Source organism: Podarcis muralis, chromosome W (assembly GCF_964188315.1).
Source record: "Podarcis muralis chromosome W, rPodMur119.hap1.1, whole genome shotgun sequence".
NCBI lineage: Eukaryota > Metazoa > Chordata > Lepidosauria > Squamata > Lacertidae > Podarcis > Podarcis muralis.
Genome location: NC_135674.1, coordinates 15,057,855 through 15,066,627, shown reverse-complemented (window position 1 = coordinate 15,066,627; position 8,773 = coordinate 15,057,855).

Below are 8,773 nucleotides of genomic sequence, written 5' to 3'. Positions count from 1 at the left end.
TGTGGCCCAGAAATGGAAACAAGAAGAAATGCCCACGATTGAAGAATGGAGAACGAAATTAATGGATTATGCAGAACTGGACAGATTAACAGGGAGGATTCGCATCCGACGGGACCAAAGATTCACTGAGGACTGGAATAAATTTACAGAATATATTAAAAATATTTCTGATAATGATATAACGTTTGTAAGTTTCCAAGAAGCTCTGTAAGAAGGTTTGGTAGAAATATTGTTTAAATAACATGGTAAGATAAGATATACATAGTGCAATATAAATGAAGAAATGTGAAGATATGTAATAACTGCGGAAAATTATCAGACATGTTGATGGAAGTCTAAAAGAAAAAAGACGTGTGACGAATTCCTAATGTTTAATTGTGTTATAAATTTGTTTTTATTGGAAAATTAATAAAAATTATATACAAAAAATAAAAAGGAAGAGCATACGGTGTAATAGCCTGATGGGATCAAAGAAAGCCTCAGCAGTGAGTGGCCTTACTTCATCTCACAATCACTCACGGAGAGTATCAGTTGTAGAAAGTGAGCACAACATGGACATGAAAATTCTCTTAGCGGCGATGGAAAGAATGGGGGGGAAATTAGGTGAAAAGATAACAATACTAGACGGGAACATAATACTAGACGGTAAGATGGAAAGTATGGGATCCAAAATTGGGAAAAAATTCTAGTTTAATAATGGATTTCTCTAACCAAGTAAATCAGTTGACAGCCAAACATATAGATCTAGATACAACAGTCCAGGAGGTCAAAGTAAAGGTGCAGAAACAAGAGGAAACTGAAAAAAAATCAATCAGATCAAAAAGAAATGAAAAGGTATCAAGAAAGGTATCAAGAAAAGAACAAAGAGGAAATTGATGAATTGTTGAAAACACAAGAAGACACCTGGGATGCTTTGACTGTCTTGGAGATGAAACAAAAAAAGATGATTCTCCACCTGCGCTGTATCAAAGAGAGTCAAAATGAAGAAATAACTACGAAATTGACAAAAGCCATAGCAGATTGGCTGGGAGTATGAGAACAGGACTTGATACTGGACATTGAAAAAATATTTAGAATAAGAGTGTCAAGTCAGTTTTATTGCACATAGCCAAAGGCTGCCGCAATGTACACAGAATCATTCAACAATTAAAAGAAAATATGCTGGATTAATACAAAAAACTTAAAACATTTATATTGTCAAGTCATTACCTACTCTAAACAGAGCTATAAAAGTACCTTAATATACAGGTTAAGACATTAAACAATAAAATTTATAGGCTAAAATCACCACATGGCCACTAATATATTAAAAAATAATGTTAACACAATGTGCAGTTATATTCGGAGTTTGATGATAAAGATAGAATATAGCTTGATGTAGATAGGGTCAAATAAATTCATCTTCTTTACAGTTGGAGGCTACCTTGGCTATATAATTTGTTCTAATTTTCCTAGCGGCAGCTGCAAAGAGTGCTACACGCCAGGTCACATACTTATCTGTGTCTGCGAGGAGATATAAAATCATGTCAGAGGGGTTCTGGCCAGGGGACCTTGTCATTATAGGTGCTAAAAATCATTCTCTTGCTTCATTATATAAGGGGCAGCGCAAGATGCAATGCATAAGGTCCTCTGCTTCAGGACATCCCCTAATTCAAACATGTTCGTTTGTTGGTATGCCTCTGTGTCTCTATAAGCAGAGTTTATTGTATTTAATCATAACTCTGTAAAAGCTTTCCGAAGTTGTACAAAAGTCAATTCATTGAAATAAGGTGTATGTTCATAGGCCTCTCTAAGTTTAAAATATAATAGGGTGCATGTGGATGTGTACATAGAGTTTAGGTCATTTTTAGTTGCCACTGCTCTTATGGTTCGTTTAAAAATATTTTTCTGGGAATATAAGGGAAGTTCTTTGATCTCGGTCACTGAGAGGTCATATTTGCCCATCAGTTGGGCAGCGTGATGTACCCAGTTTTTAAGCAGTAATCCATTCGAGAGCTCAATCAGGCTTTTTTTTTTTTGGTAGCCTAGTGTTGTCCATCTGTTGAATTCTAAACCAGTAGCAGAGAATTCTTTTATCTATTTGGCTCTCTATGCTCAACATAGACATCACCTTGCCAACAAAGGTCAGTATAGTTAAAGCTATGGTTTTTCCAGTAGTGATGTATGGAAGTGAGAGCTGGACCATAAAGAAGGCTGATCGCCAAAGAATTGATGCTTTTGAATTATGGTGCTGGAGGAGACTCTTGAGAGTCCCATGGACTGCAAGAAGATCAAACCTATCCATTCTTAAGGAAATCAGCCCTGAGTGCTCACTGGAAGGACAGATCCTGAAGCTGAGGCTCTAATACTTTGGCCACCTCTTGAGAAGAGAAGACTCCCTGGGAAAGACCCTGATGTTGGGGAAGATTGAGGGCACAAGGTGAAGAGGGCGACAGTGGATGAGATGGTTGGACAGTGTTCTCGAAGCTACCAGCATGAGTTTGACCAAACTGCGGGAGGCAGTGGAAGACAGGAGTGCCTGGCGTGCTCTGGTCCATGGGGTCATGAAGAGTCGGACATGACTAAACAACAACAACAACAATGCTCAACATGGGAGTTTCCAACCTGAGCATGGCAGATTGCACGTCTTTGGGTAAACCTAAAAGGACTCTTAAAAAATAATTCTGTGAGGGTTCCAAACCAGAGACCTTTGAGGTACCCCAAACCTCTGCACCATATAAAATCTGGGCCATTGTTTTTGCTTTATACACAGACAGAGCTGGGTTAACCAGATTTCCACCTTTACAAGCAGTGAATTTCAAAATAGCTTTTGCTGATTTAAAGGCTTGCAATTTAAAATCGGATAGCTGTATATTCCAGGATGCCGTTTCTGAATAAACCAATCCCAAATATTTAAATGTATTTACTTGGTTTATGATGTGTTCATCCAGGTGCCAAACATGCTTTTTAGGGCGCTTCCCAAATACAATGACCTGCGTCTTATTGTAGTTTATAGATAAAGCATTCCTCGTGCAATATGAACTTAATTTCACAAGCAGCCGTCTCAGGCCCACCTGGGTTCTAGATACAAGTACTAGGTCATCAGCATACATTAAGACTGAGAGTTTTTGGTTGAGAATTGTGACAGGGGCAAACTGTAGGTCCTCCAGTTCTTTAACCATGTCATTAATATAAACATTAAACAGGAAAGGCATCAAAATGCATCCCTGTTTAACTCCAGTAATGGTCTTAATTCTAGTAGTAAGTAGGGCACGCATACTTATGGTACGGGAAAGGAAAGGTTCATAGAAGTTTTTACAACCATATAATCAGGAAATCACTAATGAGAGTATGGGAGAGATACAGTGGTGCCTCGCAAGACGAAATTAATTCGTTCCGCAAGTCTCTTCGTCTTGCGGTTTTTTCGTCTTGCGATGCACGGTTTCCCATAGGAATGCATTGAAAATCAATTAATGCGTTCCTAGGGAAACCGCCTTCAGACCAGGTCCGGGGACAGACTGTCCCCCGACCTCTTCTGAAGGCTGGGGGGGGGGGGGACAAGGGCTTTTCTTCCCACCCCCAGCATTTTAAAAAACCCTGGGACAGCGGAGGACTTCTCCGCTGTCCGGGCGATCTTAAAATGCTGGCGGGCGGCATTTTAAAATCGCCCCGGGACAGCGGAGGACTTCTCCGCTGTCCGGGGCGATTTAAAAGCCCCTGGGAAGGCAGGCAGGGGGGACAAAGACTTTCGCCCCCCGCCCGCCTTCAGAAGGTGTTCCCGCCCCCCACCCGGCTTCGCAGCAGCGCTACGAAGCCCGGCGGCTGGGGCAGGTGTTCCCGCCCCCCCACCCCGCTTCGGAGCAGCGTTCCGAAGCGGGGTGGCTGGGGCAGGTGTTCCCGCCCCCCGCCCGGCTTCGCAGCAGCGCTACGAAGCCCGGTGGCTGGGGCAGGTGTTCCCGCCCCCCCACCCCGCTTCGGAGCAGCGTTCCGAAGCGGGGTGGCTGGGGCAGGTGTTCCCGCCCCCCGCCCGGCTTCGCAGCAGCGCTACGAAGCCCGGTGGCTGGGGCAAGTGTTCCCGCCCCCCCCACCCCGCTTCGGAGCAGCGTTCCGAAGCGGGGTGGCTGGGGCAGGTGTTCCCGCCCCCCGCCCGGCTTCGCAGCAGCGCTACGAAGCCCGGCGGCTGGGGCAGGTGTTCCCGCCCCCCCACCCCGCTTCGGAGCAGCGTTCCGAAGCGGGGTGGCTGGGGCAGGTGTTCCCGCCCCCCGCCCGGCTTCGCAGCAGCGCTACGAAGCCCGGCGGCTGGGGCAGGTGTTCCCGCCCCCCCCCTGCTTCGGAGCAGCGTTCCGAAGCGGGGTGGCTGGGGCAGGTGTTCCCGCCCCCCGCCCGGCTTCGCAGCAGCGCTACGAAGCCCGGCGGCTGGGGCAGGTGTTCCCGCCCCCCCACCCCGCTTCGGAGCAGCGTTCCGAAGCGGGGTGGCTGGGGCAGGTGTTCCCGCCCCCGCCCGGCTTCGCAGCAGCGCTACGAAGCCCGGCGGCTGGGGCAGGTGTTCCCGCCCACCCCGCTTCGGAGCTCCGGGAGAAGCGATCTCCCCGCAGCCCCTTGCTTCAAAAGAGGTCCGGGGGCAGACCTCTTTTGAAGCAAGGGGCGGTGGGGAGAAGCGATCTCCCCGCCGCCCCTTGCTTCAAAAGAGAAGACCCGCTGTCCCCGGGGCAAGCTTCGTTTTGCGAAGCAAGCCCATAGGGAAATTCGTCTTGCGAGGCAACTCGAAAACGAAAAAACCTTTCGTTTTGCGAGTTTTTCGTCTCGCGAGGCGTTCGTCTTGCGGGGTACCACTGTACAAAGAGTTATTGGAACAAAAGACCCCATGATGGCTTTCACCACATGAAGCATTACTGCTCAAACCACTTGGAAAGAAAGGAAAATGGCTCACATGATGGAAAATGGAAATTAAGAGATTATGATGAGATCAAAGACCACTTTCAGAGTTGGTTGCCTTATCAGCAACTATATGAAACACATAAAGAAGACAGCAAGAAAGGAATTAGTTATACTAGATCTAGGTTTCAAACGAAAGTGAAACTACTGAAGGCCGCATACAGCATACTATTAGAATGGGAGACGAAAGATGAAGAGGTAAAATCAGTTATGATTAAATGGGCACAAGATGTAGGTCACAACATTATGATGGAAGATTGGGAAAAATTATGGAAAACTGACTTAAAATTTACAGATTGTTCCCTATTGAAGGAGAATTACATAAAGATGATGTACAGATGGTACACAACATCAGTGCAGTTAGGGAAAATGTACAAAACTAGTTCAAATATATGTTGGAAGTGTAAGGAAAAGGAGGGGACATTTTATCATATGTGGTGGGATTGTAAGGTAATTTAAAAAATTTGGGAAATGCCCTTCCTGTTTCAGGCGGTGGAAAATGGCGGATCCCACACGATCGGACTTCAGCCGTTCCAATAATTCAGGGCTGATATGGGGGTAATTAGCCCTGGCAGCCTCCCCAGGGCAGGGGAGGACTGTCTCGACGACCCCCGTTTTGCCCCAGACTGCCGATGTGGCAGACGGCAGGGGCACTGGGTCACGGAGCAAGGCACGGACCGACACTCCTGCGATGCCACCCCATAGCCGGACGCATCTGTTTGGGAAAATATAAAGATTTGAAAAACAAACAGACACGCTCTGAACTGACGAAGCTGGGGGAAAACCTGCAGAATGTACAGTCTCTGGTGCAAAGGATCAAACTTCAAAGAGATCCTCATCATGATGTTTGGAATCTGGAGGGGCTTGGTATGTTTTTTCTTCTTCCTCTAACATTAATCTGTATTGCATGCCAAGCCTCATTAAGAACCTAAATTGCTCTTCAAAAAGTGAGTACAGGTGGACTTTCATATATAATTGGGACCTATTCTCAGCCGCTTTTCTTCTAAGTTTTGAAATGCCTGTTAAAGATGAAAACAAAGAACAAAAATTGCGTCTACCCACCACACACTTATGGAATATCTGAAATACTTCCCTGATTAAGAGAAACAGGCACTAACTGATGGTTGGTCATAAAGACTGGAAACAATATTATATATACAACTGTTTGCAAAAAGAAGTTTTTTATTATGAGTGTGAGAGAGGGCTAAATGGATGTCTGGCAGCCCCCCTCTAGGGCCCGGAGGGGGGATTGGGTGGATTCCAAAGGCCAAATGATTGTTAACTGTCTGATATATGGCTACATTGCAAACAGTCTGCTTAAGAATAAATCAACAAGGAGTTTTAGAAGGTTTCTCTCTGTTTCTTTGATAACACCTGGATGGGAAATATTAACGATTTGGGAGCTGCCAAAATAACAATTCTCAAAGAGCTGGACAGAACTCTGGAATTGGATGCAATTAAATGAAGCGGTGCGATGAAAAACAAAAACAGCTGAAAGAGTACAATATACGGACAAATCTGCACTCCATAGGGAAAAAAAGTATCTGTTTTCTGACATGAATGAGGATCACAGCACCAGAGTCAAAATGTGGAGGGGGAAATCGCGATATGGAATTATGAAAAACATTGATGATGATGAGAGGCAGGACTATGATGTTGGAAGCGCTTCGGAATTCGGACCATGGGAAGCCAAAACAAAAATTATTACTGATGGGAAGTTTTGCTTCTGCACATGACTCTGGCAAACCGTTCTAGGCTAGAATGTTCAGTTCACATTGAGTTCATGAAACATCGTATCCTGACCTGTTCCCAATGCATGGTTGACCACATCTACGGAATACAATAGTTATGCTCCTTTAAGTTTTGCTATATCAATCACTAGTTATAGTTTAATAAGGAGGTTTTCATGCCTGTCCAATTCTGTGTTCCCTTTCCCAACCTTTAATCTATTGATGATTAATGTCTATATGCAACCCTTGCATTGTATTTGTGTTAACCAATCAGCAACAAGCACATATGTGGCAATGCTGTAATATTCAATAAAAGGGACTCCCCGAGACATGCTTGGGAGATGCCTCCCATATGACACTTGCCATTCGTCTGTCGTTTATTTCAACCCAACATCTGGTGACCCTGACGTGCCAGATCCCTTTACGCAGCCACTCCTGTACTTCACTTGACTGGAAAAGTCTCAGTGCGCTATTTCGTGAGTATGGGGGGGGGGGGGACTGACAAAGTTCCAACAGGAGCATGCCAGAGAGCTGCTCCATCTCGTTAGACAGCGGGTGGTGGGTGCTCATGTTTCTTTGAAAGAAATTGAAGAATTGTTATGTGAGATTGCTTGCCAGTGCCCCTGGTACCCAGATCTCTCTGGGATCAGAAGCTTGGCAAAAGATCGGAAAAACACTCTTCACAGAACCGAGGGCACCGATTCATTGTCTGCTCACTTGGCAGAAATGTGCAGATGCCGTCGCTAAATTAGGACCACAGGCATCTCCGTCGGCCCCTGCTCTTTTAGCCGAAGCAGACAATCCCCCACCTTACCCAAAGCTTCTGCCTCCATCGCAACCTTGCCAACCCTTCCCTACGCCTCAGCCCACACCCACCCCCCCAACCCTCCTTCGCCTGCCTCAGCCCCTGTGTGCTCTCCCACAGGAGCTGTGTGTGCCGCGCTTTCTCAAGCTAGGCAGCAAGGGCTCCTCTCCTTATAGGAAGAGGCTGGATGGGCTGGGGAAATGCCATCTGCTTTCCCTATCTCCTATGTGAACCCCAGCACTGCACAACAGCAGGTTATGTATGAGGCGCTTCCTTATTCTGTTCTGAGAGAATTAAGAAAAGCCATTACTGATTCTGGCCTAAAATCTTCTTATGTGCTAGGGATGCTGGAGGGGATCGCAAATGGTTACACAATGCTTCCTCAAGATTGGAAGGATTTGATGCGCATGCTTTTATCTCCTGCTCAGTATGTGGTTTTTGAAAGTGAATTTAAGCATAGCACAGCAGCCCTGGCTGATCCACAGCATTCAGCCACCCAACTCTTTGGCGCTGGTCTGTATGATAATATACCAGCCCAGGCGCAATTGACACCTTTACATTTCAGTCGCACCGCGACCTGTTTACAATGCGACTTTCGGAAAGTCCCTGTCTCAGGGCAACTACTGAGTTCCTTCGTTAATATTAAGCAACAACATTCGGAGCCTTACCATCAATTTATAGATAGATTGAAAGAATCAATCACCAGGCAGATTGATGACCCTACAGCTCAAAATGAATTGATGAAAAAATTGGCCTTTGAAAATGCAAACACCAATTGCAAGAAGGCTTTGCAGTCGATCATACATCGCCCCAAATATGACCTGGCCAATATGATTCAAACCTGTGCAGATGTTGGCAGCCAGAGCCACGCGATGTCTTTGCTTGCAGGTGCTATCCAGGCTGGCAATAAGCCGACAGGCAATTGCTTCAATTGCAAACGCCCAGGTCATTTTGCTAAACAATGCAGAGCCCCTGGCGGGGGAGCAAACAGGAATGGTGATGCCAATAAGGCTAAACCTTCCAAAAAATGCCCAAAATGTGGAAAAGGCTATCATTGGGCAAATCAGTGCAGGAGTTCGGGAAACTCCATAGGGGCCCAGCTCTTGGGCCAGGACAAATAGAGAGCACTCCACCATTAGTTTCCACTATTAAATTTTTTTCTAAGGATACACCCTCTGATTTCACCATTGATTTAATCAATCAGGAAACCAAAGACGCTGTTTTACCTGGTGAAATTGTGCTTATGCCCACCCAATTGGCGGGCCCACTACCACCTAAGGTCGCAGGCTTAATTTTACCCAAATTCTCTGCGGCCAAGGAAGGA